This window comes from Octopus sinensis, linkage group LG3, assembly GCF_006345805.1.
Source record: "Octopus sinensis linkage group LG3, ASM634580v1, whole genome shotgun sequence".
Taxonomy (NCBI): domain Eukaryota; kingdom Metazoa; phylum Mollusca; class Cephalopoda; order Octopoda; family Octopodidae; genus Octopus; species Octopus sinensis.
This window is the reverse complement of record NC_042999.1, coordinates 113,966,229-113,981,640: the sequence shown is the minus strand read 5'-3', so window position 1 is coordinate 113,981,640 and position 15,412 is coordinate 113,966,229. Positions and strand designations below refer to the sequence as shown.

The window sequence follows — 15,412 nt, the reverse complement described above, 5'->3', positions numbered from 1 at the left end:
TTTTGGTTGGCAACACTTCATGTTTTGGTGTGTTATTTTCTTCTACTTCCTTGTGTTCTGTTTCCTGTATCCTATCATCTCATTTTTCACACTGGAAACCAAATAGTTATATGAGCTACGAAAACAGCAACAACAACAGATTAGTACAAGACAAAACAAACATGGTGACACGTGCAGCGTTTCCCAATGTCTGCGTATACTCTTTACTCTTTTGCTCTTTTACTTGTTTCAGTCATTTGACTGTGGCCATGCTGGAGCACCGCCTTTAGTCGAGCAAATCGACCCCAGGACTTATTCTTTGTAAGCCTACTACTTATTCTATCAGTCTCTTTTGCCGAACTGCTTAGTTACGGGGACATAAACACGCCAGCATCAGTTGTCAGGTGATGTTGGGCGACAAACACAGACTCACAAATGTATACACACACACTCATATATATATATATATATATATATATATATATATCATCATCATCATCATCATCATCATTTAGCGTCCGTTTTCCATGCTAGCATGGGTTGGACGGTTCAACTGGGGTCTGGGGAGCCCGAAGGCTGCACCAGGCCAGTCAGATCTGGCAGTGTTTCTACAGCTGGATGCCCTTCCTAACGCCAACCACTCCGAGAGTGTAGTGGGTGATTTTATGTGCCACCGACACAGGTGCCAGACGAGGCTGGCGAACGGCCACGCTCGGATGGTGTTTTTATGTGCCACCGACACAGGTGCCAGACGAGGCTGGCAGACGGCCACGCTCGGATGGTGTTTTTATGTGCCACCGACACAGGTGCCAGATGAGGCTGGCGGACGGCCACGATCGGATGGTGTTTGTTACGTCCCCAAAGCACGGAGGCCAGTCTATGCGGTTACATATATATACATATATATATATATATATATATATATATATATATATATATACATATATACGACGGGCGTTTTTCAGTTTCCATTTACCAAATCCACTCACAAGGCTTTGATAGAAGACACTTGCCCAAGATGCCATGCAGTGGGACTGAACCCGGAACCATGTGGTTGGTAAGCAAGCTACTTACCACACAGCCACTCCTGCGTCTATGTATATTTTGGTGTGAATTGTGCATGTGATTTTTTTTGTGTATGTTAGGGGGTATGTTGTTTGCATAATCTCATCCACACACATGTGTGCATATATATATGTGGGTGAGACTGTATTCTTGTGTGTATATTGATATGAGCATATTTTTGTGTGTTTGAGTAACAGTTTTGGTGAGAGTTTGTGTAAAGGTATGTGTGTGAGCATGCTTTGTTTTGGTGAGTGCAGTTTGTGTGTGAGTGTGGGTTGTTTTGGTGAGTGCAGGTTGTGTGTAAGTGCATGTTGTTTTGGTGAGTGCAGGTTGTATGTGAGTATAGGTTTTGGTGAGTGCAGGTTGTGTGTGTGTGAACATGCTTTGAACACGAGTTGTTATTGTGAGTGCAGGTTTTGTGTGAGCATTTTTTTGTTTCTTTGTATGCGAGCATGTGTTTTTGTGTACAATATATGTATGTGTGTGTGCGTAAGTATGTTTTATCTGTGTGAGAGTGTATTTTTGCTTGTGCTTTTGCGAAGTGATGCTGCTAAAAGTAAATTTTCTCATTCTATAAAGGATTGTGTCAAAGTTCTTCTTAAATTTCTATGAAATATTGGTTAACTTCATAGGAAATCTCAGTTACTTTTTAGAATTCTTTTATGTCCTGAGCAACAAAATAGCACTATGCTTGTCTTAAGGCTTATCTCACTATAAACTCACCAGTCTTGCTAATGATGAACCAGTAAAATTGACCTATTTTAAAAATAATTTTTAAATAACCTAGAAAACAGCATAGTTACAAACTAATGACATAATCTTTTTATGATGATTATAATAATAATGCACAAGAACTTACATGCACAATGTAATTTTTTTTATAACCACTTAACCCTAATATTTGCTGTTGAGTTGCTATTGAGAGGAACAGGTTTCACTTGAGAATCTCTCAACACTCCATGCTAGCAAACTAAAGTAGCATAACGCTTGTCTAGGAAAGCATTTCTACTGGACTGCTTTTGTGTATGGTTAGAAAAATGTTATGTAAACGCTATGTGTATCATTATATTTTATTTATTCACTGTTTGTTTATTTGTTTATTTAGTGAATGTTCATAGCCTAGTGGTTTAGCTGTTCAACTCACAATTTATTGTAAGGTCATGGATTCAGTTACTGAAGTGGTTTGTACATTGTGTCCTTGGACAAGACCTTTTATTTCATGTTGCTTCAGTTCATTCAGATGAAAATGACTTCAGTTTTATTGTCTGGATGTGAAAATTGGACATTCATAGCTGATAAAAAACAATGAATAGAGATGTTCAAATGCAACTGTTATGGAAGGCTGCTATGCATCTTATACACAGAGCACAAGGCAAACAATTTTGTAGGACAAAATGTCATTCCTTGCTACAGTGAAATGCCAAAAGCATATGTAGTACAGAGATGCACCACATAAGCTCTTGGCATTTCAATGTGGTACTCCCTGTCCAAAACCATTCTCCACAAGACTGTTGAAGGAAGGCAAAGAAGAGACAGACAAGAAAATCCTGGGTCCGGAATAATATCACAGTGATTGTTTGCACCAGTCACAAGATGATGAATAAATTAGGTGTTGCATCTCATTCTTACAGGTTGGGGAACCATGTTGAATGAAGAACTGCTATTAATGGCTGTTGTTTCTAGTAGGTCAAGCAATTATGTAGAGGGTCTTGCATTGATTTGTCTTGTTGAGCAGAGTAATCTGTCTCTGGTTGGCATTCTTACATATGCAATATAGTTGAGTGAATTATAAAGCTCTCCATATCTTGAAATTATAATACCAATTTTAGTAATGATTTACCTGTTCCAGTCATTGTGGTGAAGTGATGCTGGGCACCACCTTGAAGGGGTTTTTTGTTGAACAAAAGTACCCCAGTAATTGTGTGTGTGTATACAAATTTATATATGCATGCACAACAGGCTTCTTTCAGTTCCCATTTAGCAAATCTGCTCACAAAGCTTTGGTCAGCCCATTGCTTTAGTAAAAGACACAGCCCAAGGTGCCATGCAATGAGCCTGAACATGGAACCATGTTTTTGAGAAGCAAACATCTTACCACACAACTCCTGCACCTGTTCTTAAAAGGAAAGAAAATATATATCACTGTTGATTTTAATCTCATTCATGTATAGTCTATCACTGATGATGGCTTTAATCTCATTCATGTTTACTCTGTTGCTGATTAAGACTTTAGTCTCACTCATGTTTATTCTATCATTGATTATAACCCTGGTCTTGTTTGTACACTATAAAGCCTTCTGAATTTTATTTAGACTTGTATTTGTGTGCAAAGATCAGGTGTAGTAGCCAGCTTCCTTAACAAAAAACAGACTGGGAGAGAGAAATTGTGGTGGTAATCTAAATATTGTAGGTGTACACATGGCCCTAATGTTAAAGAAGTTTTGCTTCATGCCTGTGTAGTTCTATCTTTTATCTTTTACTTGTTTCTGTCATTTGACTGTGGCCATGAAGGGTTTTAGTTGAACAAATCAACCCCAGGGCTTTTTTTTTTTAAAGCCTGCCACTTATTCTATCAGTCTCTTTTCACCAAACTGCCAATTTATGGGTGACATAAACATGCTAACACTGGTTATCAAACAGTGGTAGGGAACAAACAAACATAAAAACACTCACATACAGATATATAGATGTATTACATATACACACACACGCACGCACGCACGCATGCGCACGCGGCTTCTTTCAGTTTCTGTCTACCAAATCCACTCACAAGGCTTTGTTGGCCCGAAGCTATATAGTAGAAGGCACTTGCCATAGGTGCCATGCACACTACACAGCACATTGGCTAAGTGTCTTCCACCACAAGCTTGAGTTGACTCAAACCTTGTATATGAAATTGAGTTGAAAGAAATGCATAAAAGGCTGTCACACCAGGAAGTCTGTGTCTGTGGGTGGCAGACTTTGTCTTTTGTCCAGTCAAGCATAGCTACTTGTTACTTATATAACTCTGCTGTAAGCTTTAATGCTACCATAAAAACCCATGTAATTTATGCATTTTTTTCCCCCACAAAAATAAAAATAAACCTAAGTTGGTGTGTAAATTACATTAGATCGTTTGTAGAATTTTTTTAGATATTTTTCTATTGAAAGAAGACATACAAAACTTAAACATTCATACCGGAAGTTGATTCATCTAGTCTCAGAATAGGTTTTACAGAAAAAATAAGGGCTTAAATATAATTTATTTTTGCTGGACAGTATAAGCTTATTTTTCCTGTATAAATTTACTAAAATGATTAAATTGTTAACTACTTTTTGAGGCCTGACATTCATGCTGGTAATCACAGTCCGGGCCATCTTCTACTATAATAATACACTTGTGTTTTTCTCTGTCACAACATATGAATGAGAAAGGAAGGGGTGGTAGATGAACAGCGTTTCAACTCTGTGTATGTGTGCATATGTGTGCGTGTACAAGTGAAGTATGTGAATATTTATGTGTGTGAACCAGCGTTCTTTCAGTAACAAACAATGATTGATGTCACATCTCAAAAGACAATCACTAGATAACATCGACAAGTGTATTAATTTGACTTACCATCCATATTTATATATAAAATACTACAATTAGCTGTCATTTTTGACGGCACAGGGTCAGCTAGTATTATTATAAACAGCACAAAGACTTTGTAATTTAATAGCTTTTAATGTGATACCTGTTAAACCAAAATTATTTTTATCTAATGAAAATTTAATGAAATAAATCATAAGTGAAATTATGCTAGATACAACTAAACTGAAAATCTCTTTTCCCCAGTGGCCATATTGGAAATTCCGAAGACTTTTGGGTGTGAATTTTACATGAGTTGAAGCTTTTTTTTAAAATAAATTTTGTCCTGAAAATCACCTGCGTAAATTACCCAGGTGCGCAAATTACATAGGTTTTTATGGGAAGTATCCAGTCAGAGCATAACTTAAATATATTCAATGTGCAAATTTAACCCTTTTGATAATAACCAGCCTGAGGTTACCCATAGTTTCTATGATACAAATTCACCATATTAAAGTGATCCAAATTAAAACTTTTCATCAAAATTCCACATTAATTTGTTTCAAGCACCAACTTAATAACAACAGTTATTTTTAATAAATTCTTCATTATTTTACAAATTAATTGAAACAAAGGCAATGTATTTCAATACAAATACAGTAACAAAACTCACTGTGAACAAGGATTGTAATTCAATAATGAGAATAAAAGCAACTTGGCCTGGCCTCATCTACCATGATAAAGCTGAATGTCATTTAGAAAAGCAGTTGCGATAATTTACCCATGAAGCTCACGGAAAAGTAACATGTGTTGCAGTTTCTCTCTCTTCCCTCTCTTTCTAACTATGGAAGCTGTAGTCATCATCACCATATGCCCATGTCCCATGCTGGCATGAATTGGATGGTTTAACAGGAACTGATGTATCTAAGGACTGCATTAAGCAACAGTATCTGTGTTGGTATGGTTTTTATCCTAACACCAACCACTTCATAACATCAATTGGGTGCTTTTTTTTTTTCATGTCACCTGCACTATTCATGTCACTATGCAGTTCACAGGACTATGAGCCCTGGGGTAGGTGGATGGGGATCAGCTCTCCACCTTTCCATGCTTGGGCACAAGGGGATCACTGTGTGGGGGTATCAGCAAGTTGACAGAAACATTAGCATGCCAGCCAAAATGCTTAGTGGTATTTCGTCTGCCATTACGTTTTGAGTTCAAATTCCACCACGGTCGATTTTGCCTTTCATCCTTTTGAGGTCGATAAATTAAGTACCAGTTACACACTGGGGTCAATGTAATCGACTTAATCCCTTTGTCTGTCCTTGTTTGTCCCCTCTATGTTTAGCCCCTTGTGGGCAATAACGAAATTAGGGTGGGGGTATCAGCAGGTTTCTTCAGAGGGACCTGCATAGGTACTAAAAGGAAAACCAAAAAAAACAAAAGCCCTTATTGGTTGATATAGTATTAAATGTATGCTTGAAACTATAGAAGACACTTGCCCAAGGTGCTGGGCAATTTATCAGAGTTGAAACCTGATGGTTGTAAAGTGGGTTTCTAGCTACACAGCCATATCTGAACCTATATAGGCAAATAGCTCATACTTCATCTTGGTTTGGTAAATTTACTGATCCGTCTTTGAAGAAATTAATTGGAACCATGATGTCAAGTTATTATTATTATTTTTTTTTTTGCTCCAGGCTGTTTGATAGGTCTAAGTATATGAAACAAATGTAGATTTTGGATAGAATGTCACACAATAAATGTGCTGGAGATAACATTTCTCTGGTATCTGTCTCTGATAGCTAGGTTAAATGAAATGTAAAGACTTATTGCAAGTGCTTGTTTCATACTCCAGGTTACAACAAAATGCTTCTGGAGCTTGGGATCCCTCTTCATGGTTAGCTAAATCTCTTTCAAATTTCATGCTACTGTTTTGGGAAAGGACACATAGACAATATAATCTTACAGACTATATTAAGATATGGTCATAACTGGAATTCTTTTGATCATAAGTCTGTTTGATCAGCATTGACCTGGGGCTCAACAGCATTGCATCCAGTGTGGCTATGAAGTTATCAGTCCTTGAGCTTGTTGGGCTATTTGGTCACAACTTTAGGTCACACTCTGAAGTATGAGCAAATTCAGAAGAATTTTATTTCAAATTATTATTATATTAACTGACATCCATAGAAGAAAACAACTAAAGTGTCAAAAATTAATTATTTTTATATATATTTTTTTAAAATTTCATACTTCAAAACTCACAATGTAATTGTATTTTTTGCTTATTAAATATTAGACATTAGATAGAATGGAAGTTTTGTATTCTAACTGTTCAGCCTTTTCTCTTTTTTGTTTTTGTGGTTCTGTTTGGATTATATAATACTCTTGTTTAATTTCATTTGTCAAACTGTTTAATGATTTTATTGTGTTCTAGTTAAAGTGGAAATCTACTTTAAAAATGAGGAAAAAAAACCCCCCAAAAGTTTCCAATAAATGACTAATGTTTTTAGTATATTTTTTTCATTTTTAAGATAGGTGGCACATACACACACAAATATATATATATATACTCACACACACACACACACACACACTTCTATATGTGCACATATATGAATACACTGATAACAAACATGTAAATATATGTGTATATCCTCTTGTGTTTACACACATGGATGCAATGTATGTGTGTGTGTATATGTGTTTGTGTGTGTGTGAACATGGTAGTAAGAGATATGTGTTATTTTGATGGTTATAGGTTATGTCATTTCCTGCCTGTGTTACTGGGAATGACATATGAATTTGAATTTTTTTCTTCTCTTATTATTTTCAAGACATTCCAACTTTGGATATTTCATTTCCTTTTAGCCAGACATTCATATTCTGTTGGTAGCTTAGCATATTAAGTAATCTACTCTAGACACTGATATCTAGTGGCTGTCCCTTTTCCCACCACCCTGTTATTTGCTATCTTCTACATATTACATCATTTTTCCTTTTGTATTTGTGAGCTATGAATTCTCCCTTTGCTATTTTACGCAATCTTTCTCTCTGTTGTCTTCCTTCTTGCTTTCTTTCTTTCTGACAAATGTTTGACAACAATAGTTGAAAGCTTTGTCTGGGATTAAGGTATTGGAATACAGTCTGCAAGATCATGACTTCAAAATCTTGATCCAATAAGGACTATTGTTGTTGTTATTAGTCTTTAGTGTCCCAGGCCAGCCCTGATCAAACAGATTTATAATCATATTCTTCACTTGTGACAATGTCTTTTATTCAGACTAGGAGGGTCTAGGACCATTCTATGGAAATATAACTTTTTTTTTTTTAAGATAGTAAAGTGATTTGCAAGAAATTTGGTTGCTATTTTCACCAGGCCAAGCAACTATGTAGAGTTTCTCTTTTTTCTCAATGGCTCTCTGTTCGAATGGGAGGAGGTGGTATTTAGCTCCTGTTTAGCTCTGGTCAAGCTGACCTTTGATCACAGTATTCCAGCCATGACAATCCAATCTTTTTTTATATATCAGGTAACTATTATTTAATATGATATGGTGTAATTTGACAGAAATTTGACTGCTATTTCTTGCAAGTTAAGTGACCATGTAGTGGCTCTCTTGGCAACTCCTATCAGAATTGTGTAAAGTGTATTAATCTACTTATCCCAGGATGTCATCTTGAAAATAAACGCAATTTGGATCTTTACAGTTTGGCTGCCAATTTTAGAAAGTTCGAAGTTTATTGAAAATTTAAAAATTTGGTACAGTAATGTAGTTTTCCAAGCTCAGGAGATATTTCACTTTCTCCAGAAAATTTTTAAAAAAATAGTTATAGAGGTTTTAAGTTTGATAATTTTCACCCAGTCAGAAAACAGGATTTGGAAGCTATCATTTTGTACATGACATATTTTAATATGAAACCGTAAATCAATCAACTTCTGTTTCCAATCTTTTTTTATATCAGGTAACCATTATTTAATGATATAGTGTAATCTGACAAATTTCAATGCTATTTCTTGCAAGTTAAATGACCGTGTAGTGGCTCTCTTGGCAATCCTATCAGTATATTAATCTACTTATCTCAGGATGTCATCCAGAAAATGAAATTCTCACTTCTTGATTGAGGGAAGCTCCTACAGTGCCTATCTGCTCTGAATGTCTCCTCAATTCAGAGAAATCCATTGAAAACTAGTTGTTAGCTCTTGTTTACTGGTAAGTAGTCAGTGAGAAATATATATCTTCACCTCCCACTGGAAGAAAGTCTGTTACATGTAACATTCTTAAAAGATTTTGTACTATTCCTTACAACTTGCACAAATGGAGGTCAACATCATCATCATCATCATCATCCTCTTCCTCCTCCTCATCATCATCTATCCTTTTTCTGTGCTGGCATGGATGGTTTGATGGGCTGGTGAGCCAGAGAACAACACTGAAATATCTGCTTTAGCATTTTTTTGTTGTTGCTGGATATTCTTCCTAATACCAACCATTTCAGTGTGTACCAGGTGTTTTTTTAATATGGTACTAGCACTAGTGGGTAACTTGTAAGACCTCTCAACTGAGGGGAATATAGTACTGATAGCGGTGGCTTTGTGCCAGATGTTGAGAAGTGAAAGTATAATAGAAGGAGAGGAATAGGTATCTATAGAGGGAGAGGAATAGGAAGTTACATGGTTACTTCAAGAAGAAAAAAGAGGATGGTGGTGAAGATGTGCCATAGCATACCCTTCAGTTACAGGAAGGTGAATATAAGTGACTGGGTCAGTCTACAGCACTGTGAGAGGTGAGTGGCAGGTGGATGGAGATGGGGATGGAGGGGAATGCAGTGAGTGGTGAACATGGGTGGAAGCATGGTCAGTCATGAATGTGAATTGGTGGGGAAGGTGGAGGAAGTAGGTGTGGGTCAGAAAGGTAATAGATGGAAACAAAGATGATGTTATGTGTGTGGGAAGTGGGGGGGGGGAAGAGAGAGATGTACACTGCCAGGGATGAAGTCAGAAGTATGTGAGGGTGATGGAAATGCCAAGAAATGAACTGAGATAATGGAGATAATGCAGAATAATGTGTTCTGGTCACAAACACAATGAAATGCAAGCAGCAGATTTGAACTTGTTATCTACTTGGCCATTTTGCTTCATATGTAAAGTTATTGAAATTTGTTCATTCAATATGCACTGGCTGGGGGTTGGGGGTGATGCTGTAAGATTGTTTAAAAGCAAAATTTTAAGAAGTAGTTGGCAAGTCATATCTAATTTGCATTTGGCAAAATAAATACACTGATCACATTACTGATATTACTTGAGGTTTACCCAATGTCTATGATTGAATATAGTTGTGGACAATAATGATAATAAGGATAATGATAACTAGAAAAGCACTCGGAGAGCGCAGACCTCCGCCAAACCAGCAGGAGCAGCACTACGACGACGACCACCACCACCATCATATCATAATCAGCTCCACAACTATCCTACCACTATCACCACCACCACAACCACCATCATCATCAGAAGCATTGTCATTGCTTCCGCTTCAACCACATACACTGCCATCACCATTATTATGATGGTTACCTTGACAGTCACTTTCACCACCACAACCAGTATAACCACTACAATACCACCATCACATAACTAACACTATCATCAACACCACTGTTACCACCATCACCTCAGCATCATACATCACTCCGTTCCTGTCACCATTATAACCACCAATACTGTTTTATCCTCCTCCCATACTTATCTCGACCATCGTCATCATAAACACTGTATCTGTTTTCACCACAATCACCGTCAAAACTACGATCACCACAATCAGTATCTTTACACAGTTGAAAATCCATTATCCGATACTCATGGGACCGAGATTGTTGCAGATTTTTGATTTTTCTAATTTCAGAGTGCTTTATTAAAAAAAAAAAAAAAGTTGCATCTACAAAACTGAACAATTTGAGGATAGAAACCAGGTCTAAACACAATAGCTCATAGACATACTTTGAATGTAGTTCTATATAAATCTTTAATAATTTTTTTTATACTTAAGACCATCAGAAATGTTAAGATATCAGCCTCTACCCACGTTGCTATGCTTTGATTAAAAGGTTACAGCATAGATTAGATTACTTAGATAAGTTTCGGCCGAAGTTGACTCAGGCCATGTCTAATTTAATAGCATCACCTGGAAGAGATACACAGTCAGCTCTGGGGAACTGTAGCCCATTCAAGCAGAGGGTTATTATTTTCAGAGACACATCTGGGTGTGGGTGGTTTATCTGGTATTTGTTGTGAGTAATCATCTAGAGATTGTTTGAATGCCAGGAAGTCACTTTCTTCCTTTATGTGTGTCTGGCACGATGTTGAAGAGAGCAGGGCCAATTGAGGTGAAATAGTTCTGTCATAGTGTTGTGATACAACTTGAACATTTCTGTAGTGGACGGATGGCATGGGGAAAATGAAAATAAACTTTGGAAACAGCAACACCATCATAGGTTACGCGGAAACGATATGTTTTCAAGGGAGATAATCAAAGAACATAACTAATACTTCATGTAAAGTAAATAAAACAAATGAAAACTCCTTCAAGAATCCATAAAAATTCCTGGATCACTACCAAAATTTCATCATCTGTTTTTTGTGTCATTACCAACTTTTTCTGCAAGTTTCATCAAATACCGTTCACAACTTTTTGAGTTATTTTGCACACAGACAGACAGACAGACAGACCAACGCCACTGAAAATATAACCTCCTTCCTAGGTGGATGTAACAAGTCAATGACCATTTGAAATGAGTAAAAATTACTCAAATTATTGGAGGCATACAGTCTCTTATGCAGAAACAATTGTCAACCCATGTTTAGTAATAGAAAGAGCATATATATCCCCCCCACCAAAGTTTGAAAAATTTGTGAAGATATTTTTTAAAAATTTTCAGTCATCATGCATATTTTTGTTCTAGGTTTGACATTGAGCTTTCATAATTTAATTTCTAGGTGTGTGTGTGTGTGTACACATGTATATGTGTGTGTATAACAGCCGTACATTTCCTTTTTTAATACATATTTGAAAAATTCACACACACACTCGTATATGTAGGCAGGGTAGGGTACTAAATACTTTGTTATTGATTTTTATTTGACTTTTGTTTAATTGAGTTTTCATTTTTACTTGCAGTGATTTATAGTCTGTGATAGTTATACTATGGGTAGCATTTATTGCATGGAAGGACATCTTTTATCAAATATGCTGGAATTGGTGAGTACTACATTTAAAAATAAAAACAACTTTTTGATGTATGATTGTTTAGCTTTCAGTCGCTAATGATCAGTTTGACGAATTTTGAAGAACTCTTAAAATGTAACAAAAACACTCATCTTATCAGTTGAAAAGATCTGTTTCCTAGACTGTAGTAAGAAATATGATAGTGGATTATCCCTTCATGTTTAAAATATGAGTGAAGTAAAAGTGAAATATGGTTGAAAAGAAAAGAAAAAAAAAATTAAAATGTTGGTTTTTCTACCTTTTTATATTTGTTTCAGCCACTTGACTGCAGCCATGCTGGAGCATTGTCTTGATGGGTTTATTTATTCTATTAATCTCTTTTGTTTAACTGCCAAGAAACCAACACCAGTTATCATGTAGTGGTGGGGGACAACAATACATAATGTAATGGGCTTCTTCCTATTTCTGTCTACCAAATCCACTCTTTGATCAGCTTGAGTGAAACTCACCCAAGGTGCCATGCAGTGAGATTGAACCTGAAACAATGTGCTTGGGGAGCAACCATCTTACAGTACAACCATGCCTAGGGCATAAAAGGAAGCTTTTCTTATTTTACTAATGTGAATGGTTTGGAATCAAACCATTTTATTGTATATAGTGAATTGAAACTACTGCATAGATGTGTTGTTGTTAGAGAAGCCTTAACAATGAGCTGATGGTTGAAATTTGTAACTTATCTCTGAGATATTGACTAGCATCTCCACATTAGTTACGTCAACTCTGCAACTATTTTCAAGTAGCATCAACTCAGATAATGTTACATTGTCATCTTTGAAGATGTTCTGAGATGGCTTCAGTCTTTTCTATCCAAGCATATAGTAGCACTCCATTGGAATATATCAAAGTAACAACTGCTGGTAAAGTATCTCTCTGTTGGCAATATTTCCTAAAATGTTTCCATAACCTGTTAGCATTCAGATTACTCTGTCAAATGTTGTGCTTTTCAAGATTTTGATGGTGTGATTGATTAATCTTGAGAATGACATTGTAGGGTAGGTGTGAGAGGCCAGATCTGGTCAGTTTAAACATACAATAGGTAAATATTTGAGCTGGATATGGCTGGTTTAAATGTTAAAGGATTAAATAATTTGAAAATTTTGCGTTGATATTTTTTTTTGGATGTAAAAATGATAGAAAGAAATTTTAGAAATGTATGTTAGAAAACAAAAAAAGCAATCCTTACTCATAATAACAAGGAAAGAATAATTTAAAGAAAATGAATAATTGTTTTTTGTAATAGCATAGTTAAGTCAGTTGAGCCCTGTCTCACTGCATTTTTGCTTGGAATTGCTTAATGTACAATATCTTCAGCACGAACTCCTTAGAAATTGATTTTACTGTGGATCTAAGCCTTTTTCTTTAAATGGAAAATGGAATTATTCCAGGATGTTCTTCGATTGTCTCTTACTTTTAAGTGTAGATTCCTTTAATACATTAGAATTTGACTTATATTTGTCTAATTTTGTAATCTTTGTATTACATGTTATATGTGTGTGTGGGTTGCTGTTCAACAGATGCTTTATAATTTTCATCATTTTTGAAAGGAACACTTCAAAGAGTGGTAGATTTGAGTGAAACAGCATCAATGTAAATGCAGAAGATGATGGCATGTTTTTTTTTTGCATATTGCAGTGAAGATACTCTAAGTTGTTATTTCTTTATAAATAATTCACTAATTGACATTGATTATTTATACACTCTAAAGTGGCTGGCATTAGGAGGAGCTTTCAGCCATAGAAACCAAACCAAAGCAGACATTGGAGCTCAGCATAGTTCTCTGATCTGTGAGATCCTATCAAAATGTCCAATACAGACACTAACTGCTGCTGATGGAATACAGACACTAACTGCTGCTGATGATTTACTAGAAGGATTCTTTTCTAGACACTAGCAACTCAGCCATCATCATTTTAACACTTGTCTTCCATACTGGCATGGGTTGGATGGTTTGAGAGGAGCCAGCCAGGTAGAAGGCTACACCAGGCTACTGTATCTATTTTGTCATGGTTTTTACAGCTGAATGCCCTTCCTAACACCACCTATTTATGAATTTTCTTGCTTTTTAATCATGCACATACTTTTTTTTGGTGTAAGTTTACATGTTAGATAGCTAACATTTACAATATAACAAACTTAAAAAAAAAAAATTTCTAGTAATTTTTTTTTTTTTTACATGTTTTTATGTTTTCTGAGGACATTTTATTTTTGTTGCTTTATATTCATCTGGCTATTGTTCCAACTGTTGATCCTTCAACTGTGAAGAAAGAATGGATCCTATTTTTCATTGGTCAATAACTGCAGCGGATATGGGTCTTACATAACAGCTACAGTAAGAGTTGAAGTTGTAGCCATATAGCTAGGAGTTTAGTAATTGAATCTGAGCATGTGTATCTCGTCGTCATCATCATCATTGTTTTAATGTCCATTTCTTCATGCTTGATTGGGTCAGACAATTGCCAACCCTTACCTGATTCCAGGCAAGATAATATTTTTCCAGACATGTTTCCATAGAATATTGGAAATGAATGATGTTCATTTACAACAACCACACAACGTCAAAACAGAGACACAAACATAAACATGCTCACACATAGATACATGTGTGTGTGTATGTGTGTGTGTACACATACATACATCTGCATGCACACACACACAAGCTTCTTTCAGTTTCCATCTATTAAATATATTCACAAGGCTTTATTTGAAGACGCTTGCCCGAATTACCATGCAGTGGGATTGAACCCAAGACCATGTAGCTCAGAGGCAAACTTCTCAGCCACATAACTATGCACCAGAATCTTTGTAAAAAAAAATCCCCATCTTCTGCACCCAAAGTTTAATTCTGGAATATTCTTCATGATTGTTTCTTTTGGTTCTTGATAGAGAAATAAAAGTTACTTCTATCAACCTATACTTCTCTGTCAACCTTATTCTTATGAATGTATGTAAAGATTTATCATTTTTCATTTTTGGAGACATTTATTGATAATTTCAGCATAAAATAGGTTTTCGAGATATTCTCTTTTTGAGTGAAATACTGCAGAGTAGCCCTGTTATGATTCAACTGAATTTTGTGATAATTGATTTGGCTTAATATTCTGTTCCTGTTTACATTGGAGCTTTTCATTTTTTGAAGTTTACTGTTCTCTGAGAACTCCATTGGGGGCTGGCTGATTTACATTTTCTATATTTGGGCAGCACATGAAAGAATTATTGGTTTACAATTCTGGGTTTTCACTGTGTTTGTGTATTGCTATGGACCCCCCCCCCATTTGCACCCACTCAATTAACAGTATGGGAACAGTTCCTGCTGACTATTTGCAGTTGTAATAAAAAAATAAAAATTCACTTCTAGGGAAATACTGGCTTGATTGATGTGAAGTCTGTTACTTCTTGCAGTATACACTTGCAGTTCATTGTATTTATATTGAATTGATGAGTGTCCTTTCAGATTGTCAGTGTAACCTATTCATATTTGGCAAACAGGCTTCTGCTTATACTACCTAAATTAAAAATATAAGAAGATTGGTAT

The 15,412-nt window shown here is 35.9% G+C and overlaps 1 protein-coding gene across 1 annotated transcript in view; it reads left to right on the top strand.

Moving 5' to 3' along the window:
• LOC115209103 (F-box/LRR-repeat protein 20-like) overlaps positions 1-15,412 on the top strand; it is a 405,157-nt gene that overhangs the window by 92,498 nt on the left and 297,247 nt on the right. Inside the window, exon 2 of the mRNA XM_029777228.2 lies at positions 11,773-11,853. The gene's annotated coding sequence lies outside the window, so the exon portion shown is untranslated. The remainder of the gene's footprint in view (positions 1-11,772; positions 11,854-15,412) is intronic.